General features: G+C 51.9%; 1 protein-coding gene across 6 annotated transcripts in view; it reads left to right on the top strand.

The window, feature by feature from the left end:
* The window catches only part of ADCY7 (adenylate cyclase 7), a 60,321-nt gene that overhangs the window by 5,485 nt on the left and 32,813 nt on the right, over nucleotides 1–22,023 (top strand). The window contains exon 1 of one of the 6 annotated variants that reach the window (XM_084757144.1): nucleotides 14,693–14,903. The exons of 1 other annotated variant lie outside the window; for it this stretch is intronic. The gene's annotated coding sequence lies outside the window, so the exon portion shown is untranslated. Of the gene's footprint in view, nucleotides 1–14,692; nucleotides 14,904–14,967; nucleotides 14,997–18,599; nucleotides 19,109–19,443; nucleotides 19,508–19,978; nucleotides 20,003–22,023 lie in introns of those variants that run through there. 4 more of the 6 variants (XM_084757148.1, XM_084757147.1, XM_084757146.1 and 1 more) reach the window with 4 other exon arrangements.

The following is a 22,023-nucleotide window of genomic DNA, read 5'->3' as shown; positions in this document are numbered from 1 at the left end:
CTGTTTCTAGCAGCTTCCATGTCTGTGTTTATCTTGGTTAGCTAGTCATGTTTACTGCTCTGAGAACGCGCCCCTCCCTTCCTCGAGACTTTTCCTCCTGTGTGCAATCACCTCTTGAGGGATTTCACCTGGGAGGAGGATTCCTGTTTTGCTGCCTATTAGAAGGCTTTTTGGAACTCTGAAGGGAACGAGAATAAAAAACCGCTGCCGCGGCTGCTGCTGTGGCTGCTGCTCTCTTAGCACGAAGGACCCACTGTATGTATGAGTTAAATCCGCAGTCCCTCGCCCTTAACTCGGTACTGTGGTGGCGTGGGTGCCCCCCCCCCCCCCGCCACAAGAAAAGGCAGGTAACTCTGGCCCCAGCCTCCCTTGGTTCCCTTTGTCCCAGGCTTACATAGATACATAGCTGTGGGAGTGAGTCTTCTCTGCCTGAGCACACGGTTTATCTTCCAATGGCCTAACTGGGGACACAAAATGAGGTGACACCTAGCCAGGCCCATAGCCATGTGTGGGACCCCAGGTAGTATACCCAGAAAGGTGCTTGATAACGACCATCTGCGGAGTGAGGTGTCTGTGCACAGTGGCCACCTGCTGTGGAGGGCGCCCAGCCCCCAGCTGCTGACAACAGACGCTGCTGTTTGCAGTCTGAGGCCTGGAGACAAGTGCACAGCCTGGAGGGGAGCGCTCTTGAGCTTAACACTCTCCGCCCCCTCTCCCCCCCCCCACACATACCAATTTTCCATGTAGTGTGACACTGGGCAATTGCTTCAAGCGCTCTGACCTCAGTTTCTCATCGAAAAATGGAGACAAGAAGAATTCAAGGCCAAGACCAGCTCCGGGCTGAAGGATACAAAAGAGAGTTGAGAGTGAGCTGCAGCTTGGGAGCCCAGGACTGAGAAAGCTGGAAAGCTTACGAAAACAGTGGTACTGGAGATGAGATATGGGTGTTTTATGTTAGGAGCAGTGTGATGAAGGATTTGTCCAGCCTGTGCCAAGCCCTGGGTTCCATTCCAGCACCGCAAACACAAACACACATGAGCACGCGCGCGCGCACACACACACACACACACACACACACACACACACTACTAGGTTTCATTCCAGTACTACAAAAACTACACGCTCATGCACACATACACACATGAGCACGCGCGCGCACACACACACACACACACACACACACCACTAGGTTCCATTCCAGCACCGCAAACGCAAACACACACACACATGAGCACACGCACGCGCGCACACGCGTACACACACACACACACACACACACACACACACACACACACGCACACCACTAGGTTCCATTCCAGCACCGCAAACGCAAACACACACACACACACGAGCACACGCGCGCGCGCGCGCGCGCGCACACACACACACACACACACACACGCACACCACTAGGTTTCATTCCAGTACTGCAAAAACTGCACGCTCATGCACACATACAGACATGAGAAAATGGATCAAAATAGGGCGACTATACAAAAACCAGAGGAAGAATATAGAATTGTCTTAAGACTTTTCCGAATTGTTTTTCTCCTTAGTTTTAGAACACCGAGGTTTGTTGTTGAATTTGTGGTCCTCTGTGCCACTTGCTGAATGCTGAGATTACAGGCGGGCTCCGGGCACTGGCGTTGCAGCGTAGACTTTGAAATAATTCCTTTCCTATGAGATTGCGGTCTGAATGAAATAACATTCATTTTGTCTCTGGAAGCACCAGCTGTTAGTGTTGTTTTATCACTAGTCAGGGCTAATTGTCTCAGTGTCAGAATAACCGAGAGACACATCTCAGTCCCCTGTGTTGCAGCTCACAGCTATTAAAGCCCAGAGATGTTTGTTACATGGCTTGTTCAGGTCCACACAGCAGACTCCAGGACATCCACAGGAGGATCACGGTAGTGTTTAGAGTTTTCTTTGCATTAATTGCTACGCAGTGTTACACAAAACCACCAACCTTCTGGTTTCCTTTGCCAGTTCAGAAGGTCCGTGCCACTGGCTGTGTTGGGGCATGGCAGTCATTGCCTGACGTTCAGTGGCAGTCCCTTTTACACCCAGGCGTTAGCTGGCCAGCCTGTCTTACTGGCCAGTGTCTCGTGGCCTCTAGAGACTTTGGGCTTGCTGTCCTCGGGGACAATCCAGGGTTGTGAGTGGCAGGGGGACTGGGGGCTGCGGGGCAGGTGGAGGCTCCTGCCTTTATATTGCATTATATTCCAGTTGTCCTGTTATCCACCCCAAACTGTATACTTGTCTCTGTAGGAGGCATGAGAGGTTACTGGTCCCTGGTCCCTCACCAGGGGTTGGGGTGGGGCTGGGGCTCACCGAGGGGCCTGGGCTGTGGTTTTTTTTTTGCCCTACCACGGCTTACAGAGGAAGTAGCCACTTCTTTTCTGAGCTTCTGGGTTATTTTCTGTTAAAATGGGGACACATGCTTCCATCAGGGAACAGTCTGCCAGTGAGAACAGAATGGCTCTGCACATAGCTGGTCCCAAGAGCCTAGGAATAGGGTCTTTAGGCAGGAAAGGAGGAGCAGTGGCCATAGACATGGCATATGTGACCCTATGGGGTTGTATATTACAGTTCCCACCTAATAGAGAGGGGGGATCAGACCTGTGAAGATGGCAGGGGCATTTGGCTTGGTGGGTGTGGGGTGTGACACATAGGGAAACTGGTTTCATGGGTGATATGGCCTCAGAGGTCTTCAACCAGGCCACGGTGTGATGAGTGGATGGCAGAGCATCTTTTGTCTGGAAGGCTTTGAGTCATGGTCCTTATCTTTGGTTGGCATAAATTCCAGAAACATCCCAATTTCATTACTGGAATAAAAACCAGAAGCTATAGTAATATTGTGGGAGCAAGACCTTGCAACCATCTTTCATTCCCCTCCTTTTTGAGGGTTATTTTTGAGACAGGGTCTTGACTCTTGATCCTCTTGCCTCAGTCTCCCCAAGTTCTGGGATTGCAGGTGTACACTAGCATGCCTGGATTGGGTCTTTACTCTTTAAAGAATAATGTTGGATACTGGTATATGTCTTTTCAGCCCACTTCTTCTTAACTTTACACACACACACACACACACACAGACACACACACACACACACACACAGACACACACACACACACACACACACACACACACACACACAGCCCTGTTCTAGCTACTCTGGAGATTGAGGCAGGAGGACCACAGGTTCAAGGGCAGTGTAGGCTACAGAATAGGTTTCCAGGAAGGTCTGGGCAACTTAGTGAGACCCTGTCTCACACTGAAAGCAAAAGGCAAGTCTAGAGAGAAAGTTTTTGCCAGCAAAGTGCTTGCTGTGCAAGTGTGACAGTACGATTGGATCTTTCATAACCACATGAAGAGCCAGGTGCAGGTGTCCACACTTGGAATGCCAGTGCCTGGGAGATGCGGAGACAAGAGGGTCTCAGTGTATGCTGGCCAGCCAGTCTAGCCAAATTGGTGAGCTCCATGGTCAGTGAGACCCTGTCTCAAAAAAAAAAAAAAAAAAAAAAAAGGGAAGGTGACTGTGAAGGTATCTCAGTGCCAATCTGTCTCATAGAGGTGGACATGTGCATGTATGAAATAACATTAATTAGCTCAGCTAGCACATGTGTGCCTCCCACGCAAACATGTGTAAACAGTTGGGAATGTAGTTTAGCGGCATAGTGCTTGTCTACTGTGTGTGAGGCCCTGAGTTCGGTCTCCAGTACAGAAGAGGAAACAGCATCCGAGCTCTCTTGACTGCTCCCGGGGAAGAAGGTCATGTGACCCTGCTCTTTGTAGCCTTGGGGACGGAAGACTAAGCCTTTTCAGGCAGATCAGCATTCAACCAGGGGAGTTTGCTAGTTTTCCTGACAGCTGGACAGTAAGAGTGTTCTCGGTATTTTTCAATATTTATTACCTTAAATTATATTCATGTATATGTGGTGAGGGGAAACCATTGTGCATGTGATTGCAGGTACCTGCAAAGGCAAGAGGCATGAGGCATCGGACACCTTTGCATGCAGTGGGAAACCTTTTTTTAGGCTAAGCGAAATCCATTTATTGACACAGTGGTGGCCGCAGACACACAAAGATTTATACTAAACTATGTCTGGGGTGTGGACACTACAGGCTCCAAGGGCTTTCTGCTACCTAGCAAGCTCCTTTGTGGTCTGGGGATGAGACAGGGAGGAGCTCCTTAGAGAGGGTTTTGCCTGGACAAGAATGAGATGCTTCTGGCAGGGCCGGAATCTGTAGTCTGAGCCCAACAGGTGAGGTGCAGATACATTGGGAAGGCAGCTAGTGTGCTCTGGGGGTGGGGAGGCAGAGACGCTGCAGCCTACTGTACTTCCAGCAAGAGGGTCTTGCAGGCTGGGGGAGGCTATGTTGGTCTGTCTTCCTTCCAGGTGGGAGTAAGGCACACTGGCTGAGGTCCTACTGGGCCACTTTCCTTCTCAGAGGACACATCCCTCACCTGCAGAGGGGGCTAAAAGTCGCTGGGGGTGAGACAGTAGGTCTCAGAGCTCTGCTGGGGACGAGTTTTAATTTTCATTTTGGAATATAATGAAGGTGTGCGTGCAGAATACTATGGTTACACCGTAGACTCATGCCCCCCCCCCCACGCGGCTGGCTAGCCGAGAGTCATCGCTGCCCACACACTTCCCCTTCCAGACAACGGATCACTTTATCCGTAGACGTTGGAGTCTGGGCTGTTTCACAAACAGATAATGATTCTGGAACGCACACACATGACCCCCAAATCTGATGTGGTAAAGATTGGGTGTAAGGATCCACACGCAAGGCAGTCAGCTGTGTCTCTACACACTCCACAGGGAACTAGCCAGGGAAGAAATAAGTCCCATCTGTAGTAGCGTCATGGCCCAGAAGAGCCTTACCAATACAATTAGCCAACGGAGATGAAAGCTCTGCAGACTTTACCCGGAATTTATCAAGTATTGATGATGAGAAGCCAAACAAAAAGAAATGGAACTATATCCCGTGTTCATGGGTTGGAAGGATTAATAATGTTGAGATGTTCAAATTGCCCAGGTGATCTACAGATTGAAAATAATCTCTATAAAAATTCCAACAACAGTTTTCTATTCACAGGAATAGAAAAAAAAATAATTGTAAAATTCATGTAAACCTAAAAGTGACCCCAAATAGTCAAAGCTATTTCAAGCAAAAAGACTCTGGAGGCTGGAGAGGCTACAGAACTTGGTTCCAAACTATGCCACAAAGCTTATGAAATTAAAACAGTATGGTACTGCATAAATATGGATTTGACCAATGGAACTGGATAGGGAAAGGCCAGCAGTGCACCTGTGTACTATGACTGATTCCAACTGGGTGCCAAAAATGCACAAAGGGAAAAGGACAGTGAAAACTACATATTCTGCCTATAAGAGCATGGAATTAGGCTCTTATCTCACACAATTTACACATACACCAGCCAAGAGGACTAAAGACATAAAACCTGAGACTTATAAAACTGCTTGAAGAGGAGACACACACACACACACACACACACACACACACACACGAGAGAAATAGAGAGAGAGAGAGAGAGAGAGAGAGAGAGAGAGAGAGAGAGAGAGAGAGAGGGAAGGAGGGAGGGAGGGAGAGAAAGAAAGTGTACTGTAATACTGCTCTGGGAAATAATCTGGATTTTAATCTCAGGTTATAGAATCACATGATACTAAAGTTTCTGCACGGCGAAGGAGGCAGCCATTGGAAGAGACTGGTTTGTGAACTAGGCTAAATATGTGCAAGGTGAACATCTAATAAGGGATTAATATGCAAAATATGTGAGATAGTAAGATAATAGCAAGAAATTAAAGAGCCTTATTTAAAATGGGCGAGGGGCATACACAGACACGAGGCTACAAGGGAACAGCGGACAGACGCTAGCATGCTCGTGAGTCATCAGGAAAGCACACGTGCAAACCCACAAGGAGAGGCTACGTCACACCTGTCAGAATGGCTATTAGCAAACTGATGAGAGATGACTGTTGCCAGCATGTGGAGATAGGGAACACGTGTCCAGGGCTGGTAGGGATGGAGTCAGTGCAGCTATTGCTGAAAACCGAGAGGAGGCTTCTCAGGAAACTTGGAACAGAGCTAACACATGATGCAGCCCTGGATACATAAGTCAACCTTCAGTTTGCTGAAGAGACACTGTCAACACTTCCATGTCTGTGGCGACTCTGTCTCTGTAGGCAGCAAAGTAAAGAGGCAGCCTCTGGTCCCTTCGGGAGATAACACAGTGGAGGAAATGTGGCAAGTTATGCAGTGAACTACTATGGAGACTCTAAAAGGAGGACGTTCTGCTATTCACAGCATCCACGGAAGGCAAAGAGGCCCAAATGCTGCTCACCTTCACTCCTTTGTGGGATATAAAATGATCAAACTCAGAAGCAAGGAAGGAGGTGGGAAGGGGGAAGGGGGAGATGCAGGCCAAAGGGGACAATCTCGTCATTAGATGAAGCACTTCACGCAGGAGCTCAATGGCCCTCTTGTTCATAATGCACATGACTCATTTACAAGGACTTTCCAGTGCTTTATTAGGAAAAACAAAAAATATTGAGCTCACTGTGTACACGCCGCAGCACTCAGGAGGCCACGGCAGGGTCAGGAGTTCAAGGCCAGCTTAGACCATTTGTCTCAAACAACAAAATTGCTATCTTTCAGTATTTTAAAAGAATCCGGATCCAAGTTAGGCATGATGGCAACATGCCTTTAATCCCCACACTCAGGAGGCAGAGGCAGCAGGATCTCTATGAGTTTGAGGCCAGCCTGGTCTACATAGTGAATCCGAGGACAGCCAGAGCTACATAGTGAGACCTTGTCTCAAAAAACAAAACAATCCAGATCTTGAGGCGGTTACTGTTATATTTGCCATTCATGTGCTCTCTCTCTCTCTCTCTCTCTCTCTCTCTCTCTCTCTCTCTGTGTGTGTGTGTGTGTGTGTGTGTGTGTGTGTCTGTCTCTCAGTCTCTATTCTGTCTCTTTCTGTTTCTCTGTCTCTCTCTCTGTGTGTGTGTGTGTGGTTGATACTCATTTCCTGATCATCACAGCTTTTCCCATGACACTAGTCCCCTACTGTGTCCCTGGTCCCCTGAATCTTGTCAGTTGGTTGTAGCCACAGGTTTACCTTTCAGCTTGGCTGTGCTCCATACAGTGTGGAGAAGTTGGCTGTGTGAACTTCTGGAAGATATGTAATGGGCCCTCCTGGTGGACTTCTGACAGTCACTTTCAGGCTTTCCCATGAAGCTCAACCTCCACTTTTTTTTTTCTTGGTTTTTTGAGACAAGGTATTCTCTGTGTATCAATCAGCCCTTGCTATCCTGGACTCACTTTGTAGAACAGGCTGACCTTCAAATCAAAGCACAGAGATCTGCTCACCTCTGCCTCTCGAGTGCCAGGATTAAAGGGGTTCCACACCAGGATCCCAGCCTTTACTTTTAACCAGTTTCTGGCTGCTGAGTGTGGCCAGTTTTGGGGAACCTCCTGGTGAGTGCAGTCTTAAGCCCTATTTTTCCTCTTTTCTTTACATTTTACCCATGACAGCTTTTCCTCCTGCTGTTTTCTTCCTTTCTTTCTTCCTTCCTTCCCTCCTTCCTTCCCTCCCTCCCTCCTTCCCTCCCTCCTTCCTTCCCTCTTTCCCTCCTTTCTTCCTTCTCTCCCTCCCTCCCTCCTTCTCTCCATTGTTTCTTCCACCATACTGAGCCTCATCCTCTCATTAGCTTTTAATTTTGGGGGTGTATTTTCTTCATGTAAGTTGAAAACTGAAAGCATAAATAAAAAGACATTTAAAATGTGCTAGGGGCCAGGATGCTTGGTATCTAGGAGGCCCTGGGTTCTATCTACAACATAAACAGAGTGTGGAAGGGAAGCCACAGGATTAGGAATTTAAGGTCATATTTGGCACCATAAAGTGTTCAAGGACAGCCTGGGCTACAGATACCCCCTGGTTTTTTTTTTTTTTTTTCTTTCCTTGGCTGTCCTGGACTGGCTTTGTAGACCAGGCTGGCCTTGAACTTCAGAGATCTGCCTGCCTCTGTCTCCCAGAGAGCTGGGATTGCAGACATGTGCCACTGTGCCCAGCGAGACCCTTTTTTAAAAGGCAAAATGAAATAAAAAGGCTAAGCCAGGCAGTGGTGGTGCACGCCTTTAATCCCAGCACTGGAGAAGAAGAGGCAGGGGGATCTCTGTGAGCTCAAGGCCAGCCTGGTCTACAAAGTGAGTCCAGGACAGCCAAGGCTACACAGAGAAATCCTATCTCGAAAACCCAAAAATGAATAAATTAAAAAAAAAAAAAAAAGAAAAAGGCTAAATGCTCACATATAGTAGTAGCTTTTAAGGCCTGAAATATCTGATTTTTTTTTTCCTGTGCGGTGCTAAGTATGAACCCAAGGCCTGGTGCACACCGGGCTGCATTCCTTGCTTGAACTGCTCCCCAGGCTCTGTCGGAAGGGATGCGGTCTTCCTCCCTGCCCTCCCAAGGTCATTCTGGGCTGGATACAGGAAAGAACAGGCACTTGGCCGGGCCCTGCTGCTGAATCTTTCAAAGGCAATCAAGCATTTGGTTGGCAGGACCATAGCTTTCACATCTGTTCTTTTAGGAGTCTCTGCTGTTACTCAACATTCTGTGACCCGGGCTGCCCTCTTCCTCCTGCAAAGGCCTTGTCTCCCAGGCCTGGCCGACATCTGCTGACCATGGGGTGGGGGCTCTCTTCTTACCTCTCGTGAGACTAGGCCAAGCGGCAGGTGTGGCATTTCTGCACAGGCCAGGCTGGATTTGGGAAGGTATGCTTGTTATCGAGGTGGACATTTGGAGCGGCTTTGATGCCCAGCAGCAGTTCACCCTTTCAGACCACCAGTGACTACGAGGCCCCAGCTTTTCCTTAGTTTGTCTTGGCTTGCCTGAGCTCTGGAAATCCTGCTGTCTGCCTAGGGAATGAAGGCGTGACTAGGACAATGTCTACGTGCCTAGCCTGGACAGGAAGGGATCCCCATGTGTCCCTGAGCTCAGGCTGGGAGGAGTTGCTCTGGAAGAGGTGAGGCTGAGCACTGGAATGCCCCCTTGGACCTCAGGGAAAATCATCTCAGGGAGGTTAAGTGACAGGATCACAAGCCTGCCGAGCCGCCTCTGACTGGCCAGAGCACGAAAGAGCTTAGGGGGGAGGACCTGAGGCAAGCCTGCTGCTGCCGGCAGTGTGGGTGCCATGGTCCTATGCTGCATTAATCTGGCAGAGACACCACGAGGTCATGTTCAGTTCCTGTGGCTGGGACTGGAGAAGGAAAACCTCCTTCTAAGGGGGGCTCTGAGGCAAGAGACCAGAGGCCTGTTAGGCCTCCATAAACAGGCACGGCTGCCACATGAGAGGGGAAGAGACCAGTCTTTTTCGGAGGTGTGTCAAGCACTCTGCTCAAACCCAAGGGAAAGGAAGGAAAGAAGACGTAACATGCTTGGAATCAAAGCCCGGGAGCTCTGGCACGAGCCATGTGTGGCTGGACCCTGAGGGCTCCAGTGGCTGTGAAGATGGCTCTGTCTAGCCCTCCAGTTCTTTCATTTTGAGACACTTCCCGGGCACAGTGCTCCTTCTCTTGTCTGTTACCAGGCAGGATGCATTACTCTAGCTTTCCCTTGGTGTCAGAGGTCAGATCGTCAGGCCTAGTGGCTCTGGCTTGGGGGGGCAGCTTGAGGTTGTAGCCAGACTGCCCGTGGAGCAGCAAGCCTGCCAGAAGACTGGGGGTCTGCTCGCAAGGTGGCTTCTCTAAAGGGGCTAAGCCAAGAGAGAAACCATGATAGCTTCCCTGACTTCAGTGGTCACATGTGATTTCAGTAATGTGTGTGTGTGTGTGTGTGTGTGTGTGTGTGTGTGTGTGTGTGTGTGTTTTATTGGCCACACAGGGAATAAGGGCTACGTCAGGTATAACTCCCAGGAAGCAGGCTCCCTGGAGGCTCACATGCCAACAGCCTTATGAACAGCTTCTTATGGGAACCCTGCTCTCGTATAGGTCACAGCGGTCCACCTAAAAGGCCCATGCCTGTCCCTTCCTTGGCTCTCGCTGACCACAAGTATACATTGAGCTGTTTACCCTCCAGGATCAGGGAGCTGCACAGAAGGTTAACACTGCCTGTTCCCTGTGGAGGGACCTGTGGCAGTGGGGCCTGGGGCCCAGAGGAAGGCTTCCTATACCTGACTTGACAGGATTTGTAAATATTTTGACATGACCAGGGAGTAAAGGGGCCTGGCAGAATGGAGCAGTTGGCTGGTGGCATATAAAGGAGACAGGAGTTGTTGGGCTGAGTGTTGAGGTCTGATGGGCTGAGGAAGGAGACACAGGTTAGCCATGTAAAGTCTGTGAGGAGAGAAGGCAGGAAGTGGGCTCTCAGGAGAGGAGCCAGGTGGATCACACTGGGTCTCACTGTGAGGTGCCAGCAGGCATCTTGGCCTGTCTCTTTAACTGAGTGAGCACCAACTATGGGCCTAAGCTCTCACAGACTCTCAGCCAGTAGAGCAACATTGCTCTCGCTCACTCACTCGCTGGAATGCTGCTGCGGCTTGGGTGAGGTCACACGCGGAAGCTCTGTCTGTGAAGCATTGTTGCTCCAGGTCAAGGAACTGGGCTGGTGTGAGCGTCCAGCCCATTGCTTAGAGTGTGGTTTGCCCTGGAGGGTGCTGAGCCCCTGAAGCAGGGGAGGAAGACCGTGGCTATGAGGCTATGGGACAGAGTGAAGGTGGTTTCTTTCCTCACGCCTGCAGAAACTGGCCAGAGTTTGAAAGGCACTGGGGTGCTGTGGTGTCTCTCTCCTGTGGGGGAGGGGCCCCTCATCTGGGCTTGACAAACTGGGTCAAACTGGTTTGCTCAGCACTTGATATTGTTGGTTGGCTGACTGACAGTTGCGCTTTGTCTGTCTGCGCCCACCCAGCATGTGGCTGCGGGCCCACCTTGGGACCACTTTCCGTGAAGACCAAATTCTTTCTGGCATGGATGAGATTATTTGCCTGAGTTTGGACCCCAGATCTCATAGTGGAGCATTTCAGATCTGTGTGCCCTACTTCCCCGTGTGGTTGTTTTCACCATCTGCTGATTTCTGATCTGGGCATTCTTAATTTTATTATTTATTTATTTATTTATTTATTTATTTATTTATTGTTGTTGTTTGAGACAGGGTTTCCTCTGTGTAGCCTTGACTGTCCTGGATTCACTTTGTAGACCAGACTGGCCTCGAACTCACAGAGTTCCACCTGCCTCTGCCTCTCCAGTGCTGGGATTAAAGGTGTGCGCCACCACCGCCCGGCCTCCTGACCTGGGCACTCTTAAGTCTGTTTTGTGTCTCTTGCCCTGGACAGTAAGGCTTAGTGGTGGAACCTGCAGAAACCAGTTTGCCTGTCTGTTGCTTCCCAGGCCTGAGGACACCAGGTTATGGGAGAGTGAGGGGAAGATGAAGTGTCCCCAAAGAAGCCTTGGGAACCCTGTACACGGGTTGGGGTTTAGAGGTCCCTGTCTTCGCGAAGAAAGTCCTGCCTTGCTCCCAGGGGGGGTTGAGAGGAGTGGTTGAGGGTACGTTGCCGAGTCAGGCAGAGGTGACACCGGTTCCCAGTCTGGCTCCTCAGAGCTGTGTGTACTGCATTGTCTGAACACCCCTGATGTCCTCCGAGGAGGGGGGTGGGGTCGGACAAAGTGAGAATTAATGAACTATGCCTTGAAGTCAGTGTGCTGCCCAGAACACATCCAAGTGTCAGATGTGACCACAGGGGACACCAACTGCAGTGCTGAGAGGACCTCATGGGAGGGTGAGCTATGGGATGGGGGGAGTTGAGTGTGCCTGGTGTGCCAAGCTCTTCAAGGACAGATGGACAGGGGCCCAGGGGAGACCCTCTCATAACTAGGATCCTCTCCAATGACCAGCCTTCTGTGTGCTCGCCCCACTGCTTCTGGGGTCACTTTTCAGAGTTACCAATGGGGCAGAGGACTTCTTCCTCCATTAGCCTGAGAACGCCTGGTCCCTGGACCTTCCCTGACAGAGAGGTGGAACCAACAGTCCACCCCACCCCCACTTTCCGGGCTTCTTCCTGCTCCCAAGCTCCAGTCAGGGTCTAGTCCACCTCTCATCCTGGCTGCATTCTCCTTTTGCTGGTCCTAATTCAAGCCTTGTCCTCTGGTGTATGCCAGGCCTGTGAGCCTTAGAGCGCCTAGCCTCCTGAGTAAATGGACATTTATCCGTGACCATCAGAAAGAGATGTGTAATTCAGACAGGAAAGGACACTGGTGTGAACAGGGTGGAGGAAGAGATGCTACTGTAGTCCAGTGTGGCCAGCACCAGAGGGAGAGGTAGCACCCCCTTTGATCTCAGAAGGTCCCTTGTGTCCACTTGGTAGCAGGCTCCCTGGGAGCACTGCCCTGGGAGCACCATGCTTCTTACTCTATCAGTCGCTGGTCATTGTGTCGTGACCTCTGATCAGTGGTCCCGCCTTTTTATGTTGTAGAGACCCATGAAGGCTTGTTTGCCTCTTCACTGTTCCAGGCCTGGAGGCTGTTTGCAGCTTGCCAGTCACGGTTAGAGCTGCACATTTGCTGTATGAATACCTACACGTGGACTCACGGGGGAAGCGTCTGGTTACCTTTTGTCTGCACACCAAGCGGCTTTCCAGTGTTTCCGTTGCTGCCAGTAGCATGTGAGAGCTGGCATCGCTCCAGAGCTTGTCAACACTTGGTGTTTGCTTTTAACTGTCCCAGTGGCACAGCACAGTCTGTGTGGCTTTACTTTTCTGCTGGTTCATGGTCCTAAGTACCGTTCTAGGCACTTACTGATCATTTAAGTAGCGTCTTTGTTGAAGCACCTGGTTAATCTTTTGTCTGTTTTGTTTATTATTATTGTTTACTTGCGGCAGGGCCTCACTATATTGCTCAGGCTGCCTTGAAACTCCTGAGCTGAAGCAATCCTCCTGCCTCAGTCCCCTGAGTAGCTATGGACTACAAATGTGTCCCATCATGCTTGGCTGGTGCCTGCCTTTTAATTGGACCAATTGTCTTTTTAAAATATTATTATTATTAGTGTGTGTGTGTGTGTGTGAGAGGGAGAGAGAGAGAGAGAGAGAGAGAGAGAGAGAGAGAGAGAGAGAGAGAGAGAGAGAGAGGGGCTCACTATTTAGTCCCGACTGGCCTAGAACACAGTCTGTAAACTAGGCTGGCCTTGAACTCACAAAGATCCACCTGTCTCTGCCTCCCAAGTGCTGGTATAAAAGGCCTGCACCACTACTCCTGGCCAGTTGTCTTTCTGTTACTGACTTGTGGGTGATCTATATTTTTTTTTTGTAATGCCTTATTGCATTTTATTTTGTGTGTGTGTTCACACGCGTATGCCATGGCACATGTGTGGCGGTCAGAGGAACCTGTGGAAGTTGCTTCTCTCCTTCTGCCCCTCAGGTTTCCGGGGTTGAACAAACTTGAACTGCCAACAGGGTTGATGTCTCAGGTTGTCAGGCATGGCAGCGGGCTCCTTTGCCCTCTGCGCCATCTTGCTGGTTCCGTGGGTGATCTCTGTATAGTCTTCAGGAGTCCTTTCTAGCTGTGTATGTTGCAGAGGCACACTTTTCCTCAGTGACACCTGCTTCTTCTTTGCTTCACCATACCCAGCTGGGCCTGGAGACAGTTGCTCAATGAAGGGTGTAGCAACGTCAGGTTTCTCTGTGATGTTCCCTCTGCCTTCCTGTAGCTTCTGTATTAGCAGCTCAACAGAGACCTGTAGACCACCCCCTCCCCTCTCCCCTCCCCTCCCCGCCCCACCCCGTGCACAGGGACTGGCTCTGAAGTCCCATCCATGTCCTGGTACCTGGCCAATGTGTCCTGGATGCTGGGCACAAAGGATGCCGCTCTCAGCAGTGTGGGGAGGACACCCCACCACGGGAAAGGATAGAGGCTGGGACCCAGCCCAGGAACGCCCCGCACTGTGGAAGGGGCAGATGTACTCCCTGTAAGGAGCTCGCGTGGAGTTGGGGTGTCTAGAGAAAAAAGAAAAAAAAAAAAGAAAAAAAAAAGCGCAGTACTTTAGGTTACCTTGCTGGGAAGGTTGCCTGGGGACCAGGTGGCTGCTCCCTCTCTGTCTGAGGAGGCTCCTGCTCCTTGTCCCCTAGCTCTGGGACCCCAGGGAGAAGTGAGGCCTGGCAGGAGAGAAGGGGAGCCAGATCTGAGCCCTGAGCTCATGAGGGCCATGGCTCCTGGGTGTCTTCAGGCGAAAGCTTTGCTGCTTTGGAATCAGAATCTTAATGCTAAGCCTAGACCTTACTCTTGCCCTAGCTCCGACGGGAGACAGAAGGGAAGTGCAGAAAGATCTGTGACCTCTCAGATGGGTACCCCAGGCCACCTCACTCCAGTGGGATGACATCAGTGAGGGAAGGGGCCTGTCCGGGAGTGGCTGAGCTGGAGGCTCGTGCCAGGCTGTCAGTTTTAATTGCCCATAAGGATGCATCTGCTCTCTGGGTGCAGTTGTCTCGAGCTTCTAATGGAGGTTTTCACTTCTTGTTTCATATTTTTTTTTAAATCGTTCCAGCTTCAAGCCTCAAATTTCCATGAAGTCATTGGAGCTGGGAGCCTGGCCTGGCAGCTCCTCGACTCCTGTGGCAGGCTCACAGGCTGGGAGAGGGGCCCTCCTCGCACCCCCACCACAGCAGGAGCTGAGCAGAGCTGAGGGCCCAGCCTTAGTTAGCCCTCTGCTGCTACCGCTGCGGAGCAGGAAGTGGTGGGTCCCAGATGTGACTCATTCTCATTAGGTAGCTGGTGGAGGGAGCCTTCCCATGTGTGAGCCTGGCCGCCTTCGGAACAAGGGTATCGAGGGGCCGGCCACCTCCCTGCAGGCCCAGAGTTTGGCTGGATGGCTTCAGAGCCTCGGAAGAGCCAGGTAAAAATGTGATTCCGGCATGGGATGGCGCCTGTTTTTCGGCCTTGGGGGAACAGCAGGACAGGCCTTGGCCCCCAGGCTGGTGGGAAGGAGGTGAGCCCAAAGCCTGGCTGTTTGTTGGTGGGCTGGGCTGGCTGGTGGGAAGAGGGGGCCTCCTCAGTTTCCTGGGCAGAGGCAGCCCGGAGGGCGGTTCCCCAGTGAGGAACCCAGACAGCTTGGCCCAGGCTTTTCCTAGCCTGGCAGAAAAAACGGTGCTGCCGGTGCTTGGGGGGGGGGATGGGGGGGCGGTTTAGGCAACGCCACTTGGCCCTGGTAACCTGGAATTCTGGGAACTGCATACTCTTAGAAGCCTTTGTTTCTTTCAAGGTTGTGAGTTTTACATTTTCAAGCACACCTTGCTTTTCTCATAGAAAATAGAAATCATCACTAAACAAAGCAATCAGAGATAATTCTGGAGGTGGGGCCCGGGGTAGCTCAGTGGTAGAGTACTCCCCTATCATGCCTGAGGCAGTGGGTACCATCCACAGCACCAAACATATGAAAGAAAAAAATTCAAAACATACTCTGAAAGGGATACACATTTAAGAGACAGAAAACCAAGATGTCTAAGAAAAAGGGAACGGTTTCTTTCCCTGTTGCCCTGTGTCTCAAGACCCCGGGATCGTGGTGGACCATCTGGAGGGGGGGGTCCCATGCACATGGCACAGGGTGGAATAGGTGCCTCTTTCCTGTTAGGGGGCAGGCACTGGGACACAGTGGCATGCTGTCTGCTTGTGGGGCCCAGACAGATCTCAAAGGCTTGGACTGGAGGCCACAACATGGGCTAGCTCTGTCTAGAAGGCTCCATGTAACCCTGAGTTGTCACCAGATCATGAAACGTAAGGTGGTGTGAGAGGTGGGTCTAAACTCATGGACTCCAGGGAACGGACCACGTTGCTCAGGAAATCTTAGCCAGTTTGTGAATAAACACATTTAAGATGTAAGTATTTAGTGTTTGAATGAGTCTTGGAAAGAAAAAATAAATAAATGAAACAACCAAAACTATGTAGAAAGATACTGCCTCTGGCACGGAATGTGTTATTGTCTTGGAGAGTGGAAAGACCGCAGCGATGAGGGCTGGGTTTCAGAGGAAGTCTGAAGCAAGGCACGCTACAGGAAGTTCAGGGTTGACGTCTCTTCATCTCTGCAGAGTGAGAGTGTGTTCTGGGCCTTCCTGTCCCAGGTGTCTGTGTGGGGAGGGGCAGCAGGAAGGTTGCCGTGGAAGGAGGAATAGCTCTCCTGTGAGAGGTGGGAGAAGAGGGTGTGTTCTAGCAACTGACTTCCGGGTCTGGAGAGGGGCTTTGAAAGGCCTCCATTGCTAGCTAGGACTTAGTCCTGGGGCTCTAGGGAATGGGTGGACATGGTAAAAGGGAAGGCAGGAGTGACAGGCACAGAGGTCCAGTCTGACACTGTCTGAAGGACATGTGAGCACCCCTTAAAATTTGTGACTATTTCTTTGACCACATGGTTGAAGCCATTCACTGCCAAGTTCACAGGGGGGGGGGGGGGAATCAGATGCTGGCGTGTGTCTTGTCCTGAATCAAGTCTTTTCTCCTCTAGTCCCCCCATCTGTGCACCTCAAGGGTAGCGGGCCACCATGCTTGAGGGTAGGAGTGGGGTTGGAACACCCCTTCTTTTCTGGTAAGGTACAGGGTCAGAGCAGAGAACAGGAGCTCTGTTGTGGAATAGGGGGGGGACTAATGGTGGTGGCCCTCCTGGACAGCTCCCTCCTAGAGAGGTCCCCATGGATGGTGTGACTGCTGTCTCTGGACCCATGGTGAAATAGCTGGGTGACATGGGACTTTCCGTATGCCAGACCACCTGAGTCCTTAGTTGGGCCCAGTCTTCTCGGACATGTGGCTGTGTCTAGCTTCAGCAGGGAGGTGCATTAGGAAAGTGCATCCTTGCCACCCCACCATTGCTTGGGCCATTCTGAGCGGCAACATGGTCTGTCCCTTGATAAGGCCTCATTTTTTTTTTTTTTTTTTTTTTTGGTTTTTCGAGACAGGGTTTCTCTGTGTAGCCTTGGCCATCCTGGACTCACTTTGTAGACCAGGCTGGCCTCGAACTCACAGCGATCCGCCTGCCTCTGCCTCCCGAGTGCTGGGATTAAAGGCTTGCGCCACCACGCCCGGCTCTTGATAAGGCCTCTTGTCCCTCCTGCTCTGGAAGACAAAACCGTGGGGTCCTTCATACTAAGCAGATTAAAAAAAAAAACAACCCTCCCTCTCCCTCGCTGGGTACAAGTTTTTGCTTAGCCCAGCTGGAGAATGATCTTGGTTTTCCCACGAGCAGGCAGAGGGGGTCGCTGCCGAGGGCCCATGCTACAGCAGCCGCTGTTCAAGCCCTTCCCGCCTCAGGAGGGACGCATTCACCAAAGCAGACAGTCCTGTGCAGACCACAGTTGGGAGTGAGTTCCATCTGCAAGTTGTCCACGTCTGGTCAGCCGCCCAAGGAAGGGGTCACCTGGAGGTCACCAGGCTCCACCCCCCCATGCCCCCATTCCAACAGAATTCTACTGTACCCCCGTGTATGGGACTAGCAACGGAGGGCGTTTCCGTTGTCTGTGAAATGGCTTGCTGTTAATCTCCAGTGCTCCAAAAATGCCGGTCATCATCACGTCATGGGGTTCTCCTCAGCCGTGGGTAGGAGATAGGCAGGGTCAGCGGGCAGCTCCAGGATAACCCACGTCCCTTGTGTTGACCTTTTTTTTCCCCCTCTGTTCCTCTGTTTTTCACATTTGGAAGATGGAGTCGATGGTGCCGGGGAGGTAAATACGAGGGTCAGACACATGCTGTGATGGGCGGCTTGGAGAGCATCGGCTGAGGGATAGCCCACGGCCTCTGCTCTTGTCTGTTCCTCTGTCGTGCCATAGCGGGTAGCCCAGCACTTTCCAGCTAGCCACAGGCATCTGGTTCAACCTGCTGTTACTGCTCAGTGTGTCAGCATTGCACCATGGCTGGCTTTCATCAGTCTTGGTTCAGACCCACCCTGGCTGAAGTGTCTGTTGTTCCCTGTTTCCTCAGCTGGACAGACCAGGCGGTGGATGGAATGGGAAACAGCGTGGTCCCGAGCTCTGTTTCCCTAGCTGACCTTCTCCAGGGATGCCTAGAACAGAGCTTTCCTGCTGCACCTGCTGCCCTTGCAGGCTGGACTTAGAGGCGCTGGTTTGCCTCAGGCCCTGTAGTCAGTACTGGATAGGGGTGGGCAGCCCGGACTTGGTAGGAATTCCACAGTATTGAGACCTCTAATAGTGTAAGATTGGTTTCGCCTTTGCAGTAGTCAGTTGTGAACCCTGTCAGCCTCCCGGGCCAGGCCTTCCGTAAAGCCTGTCCTCTGTGTTCAGCACCATCCTGTCCCCCTTGTCCACTCTTGGTCACCCCCGCCCTACTTGCTCACAACACTGGCTTGGTGCTCTCCTGCCGCTTGCCTGTGCAGGCGCTCTGCCCACCAGTGCAGCCTCCACATGCACTTAGCCTTTCAGGGGTCCCTTTTCAGAAGTATTGGGGGTCCACCAAGAAGCTCCATGTGTCTGCCCTGAGTCCATCCATACGGCAACTGCCTCCTACCCGTGGCTCTGTGGTCAACCCCCTTCTCTGTTGCAGGTTCCTGTGGTCACCAGACATTTTCTTTCTTACGTCCTCTCCTTATGGCTCTGTGCCCACTCCTGTCCCTCACCCCCACCCATGGCTGGCCACTAGAATTTCCTGCAACTGAGGCCTCTGCTACCACACCCCATTTCTTGGCAGTGCTTTCTGGCACCAGGGCCATCTTCTTTGCTTCCTCCCGGGGTATCAGCACCCAACTAGTCCTCACAGAGTGGCCATGGTCCTGGGGCAGAGGCCTGGATCCAGAAAAGAGGGAGTTTATGCCTCTTTTGCATAATGGCATGCTATTCCCGGAGGGAGGAAAGGTGTGCCAGTGATGCCTTCCAGAGACTTGAACCTTAATCGTCACCTGGTCCACAGTGCCCTGTTTGAGGCCCCTGTTTTCCAGGGCCCTGGCCCAGCTGCCCACCTTGGAAGCGTCTTAAGTCTCAGGTCTCAGGCTTAGATGACTTACACCTGCTCTGACTGAGCAGGGAGAAGCACGGGGTCCTGGCGCACAGGTGGGACAACTGAGGGCCTCGGAGCTCTGCAGCAAGCAGCATAGCATGGCTTTTTCTGGTGAGTGCTGTGGGAGGGCACAGCTCTGTCCACGGCTCTACCTCCTGGTCTCTCATGCAACAGGAAGAATATGGACTTGGGGCCCTTCTGGTGGGTGTGTCTGTCCCTGTCTCCAGTCTCTAGGAATTGTCACCTCCTCCTCTGGGCTTCAGTCAGGATGGCAGCCCTGGGGAAGCCAGGTGGGGAGCTGGGGGGACTGGGTGGGCTTCCTAGAAGAGTTGGTTCAGCAGGGTGGGAATTGGCGAGGTCAGGTCGGTGTGCCGGGAGGTGGGCGACAGGCAGCGTTTTCGGGGCCCACCCAGATCCAACGATGAGAGGGTGGAGCTTGTTTGGGGAAGCAAAATCAGACAAAATCCACAGGCACTAGGAAGGCCCAAGAAGTTGCCGAGAGAGTTTGGGGTAAGCAGGGGTGGGGTGGGGGGGGGGTGGGCTTGCTGCTCCTTGTGTTCTGGCCGGGTACAGCCCCTCCCTTCCCCACCCCTCCAAAGAGTGTCTTCAGGGGAGACCAGGGTTTAGGGAGCAGGGCCTGTTGAGCCTGAGGTTCCGTGGGTGAGTCTTCAGTGTTCAGCCTACAGCCTAGCTCTGGAAGGCTGGAGTTTGGGGGAGACCAGAGGAGGTGCCCAGGCTTCAGGTACTATGGGAAGGACCTCTGAGCCTGTGGGTGGGTGTGACTCCGGAAGTCAGCCTGTGGTTTTTGGGGGGGCGGGGGATACAGGGGCTGCTTTCCCTGAAGACTTCCCGTTCACAGGCCCGCCTCTCCCCCGTTGTGGACAGGTCCTTTTGGCCTTGTAGGGGGATCTCAGGAAGCCTGGGAAGGGAGGCTTTCAGGACCTTGGCCTAGGGAGGCCTTTTCCACAACTGGTGCTTGCTGTGTAGGCTGTTGGGGCGTCTGAGGTGAGTGGTGGTCTCAGGATTGCTGTTGGGCTTTGGTAGGGCAGGCTGCTCACTCCTGCCTGTCAGGCCTTTGCTGGAAGAGCAGGACAGAAGCTCAGGCACCCTAAAGTGGCCAGGCCTGGGCAGGGGGTGGTGGAGCTGTACTGATTTGTGAGTCTTGTTCCCTGCCCAGTGAGGCTTGGAAGTGAAGGCACCTGGGCACAGGCTGGCGCTGGGAGCCATCTTCTTGCTTCCTTTCACCAGGGGAGAAGGTAATCCTACCTGGAAACTTCCAGGGGGCAGCTGCTGAGCCCAGGAGAGCCGTAGAGCCCAGGCCTGTGCCCTTGACCTCATCTTTCTGGTCCCTCCATCCAGGAGGGCAAGGCTGCTTGGTCCCTGGCAGGTGTCTCCACCCTGTCTGACCCAGCCTCAAGTGGAAGTGGGGTTCCCAGCCTTTAAGAGCTCCTGGCTGCCAGAAATGGGGAGTTGCCATCATGGCCTGGAGAGACTTCCTGGGGGGAGGAGCTTAAAGTTGGGGCAGGGAGACTGCAGAGCTAGGATTTCCTAAAGCAAGTTCATTAGAAGAGCTCAGAGAGAGAGAGAGAGAGAGAGAGAGAGAGAGAGAGAGAGAGAGAGAGAGAGAGAGAGAGAGAGAGAGAGAAAAACCCTTTAAACCAGCAGCTTTTTACCCTCTGTAGGACAGGGTCCCTGTAGGTTCTCAACCTGTGGGTCGCGGCCCCTTTGGAAACCTCTATCTCTAAAAATATTTACAGTGCAATTCATAACAGTAGCAATCCTGTAGTTATGGAAGTAGCAACACACAACAGTTTTATGGTTGAGGATCACTACACCATAAGGAACTGTATTAAAGGGCCGCAGCATTAGGGAGGTCGAGAGCCACTGCTCTAGGTCACCCACCTGATCATATGCATAAGGGCTTTAAAGGGGGAGGAGGAGGAGGAGGAAGAGGAGGAGGAGGAGGAGGAGGAGGAGCAGCCTGTGATCGGGCACTGTGGATGTGTGTAAAGCTTTTTGTGGCCATCTTGCTTGGCACTGTGCGTCAGTGGATGCAGGTGGAAGTTGTGAATGAGCCTGCGGGACTGGAGAGATGGCTCAGTGGTTAGGAGCACTTGTTCTTGCCGAGGACCTGCATTTGATTCCCAGCATCCACACGATGCCTCACTACTGTTTATATCTTCAGTTCTGGGAGATGTGGCACCGGACCGTAGCCTGTGATGTACATATATATATATATATATATATATATATATATATATATATTCAGGCAAGTCACACCTATAAAAAACAAATTAGTATATTGTATTTAGGGCTGGGGTGATGACTCAGAGGCTAAGCGTATTGGCTGCTCTTCCAGAGGACCCAGATTCAATTTCCAACACCCACTTGGTGGCTTACAACCATCTGTAACTCCAATTCCAAGGGATCATGTGCCTTTTACTGGCCTCTTCAGGCCAGATACACATATGGTGCACACACCACTTCCTGTCTGTCAGAAAGCCTGGGAGGCATAGAGCAGGGTCCAGCGCTTTCTGGGGTGTTACCTGCCAGCTCTCCTTGCTCCTCATATCAGCATCCTCAGCCCCGTCAGTCACATTCTGGGGCCGCTTCCTCCAGGCCCAGCTGGGCTTGCCCCACAAAATCAGCTCTGCTGCTGCCTAGGACCCCCCAAAGTCATCTTGAGGAGGCGGCTTCTGCTCTGTCCTCCCTAGGAGCCAGGCCACTTTCGTGCTTTGGGCTTCAGACAGGATGGGGGAAAGGAGTTCTTCCCAGCTCACTTCTTTCCACACTCCTGATGCTTTTTGTTGGTGTAGTAACAGCCATGTAGATGTCCTTCCCCTGTGCCAGATGCTGGCTCAGCACCTTGTGTGCGTGACCCCGTGGAGCCCTCTCAGAGCCTTGTGGTCAGACTGCTCTTCTTCATTTCCAAAAGAGGACACTGAGGCATACGGAGCGCAGCCATGCAGCTTTATCTGATAAAGCCTGGAGTCACTTCTCCTACTGAGACTGTTTTCGGTTGTACA

The sequence above is a fragment of the Acomys minous genome, assembly GCF_964271855.1.
Source record: "Acomys minous genome assembly, chromosome: 14".
NCBI classification, from domain to species: Eukaryota; Metazoa; Chordata; class Mammalia; order Rodentia; family Muridae; genus Acomys; species Acomys minous.
The sequence above is the reverse complement of the archived record's forward strand: the minus strand, read 5'-3'. Positions and strand labels throughout refer to the sequence as shown.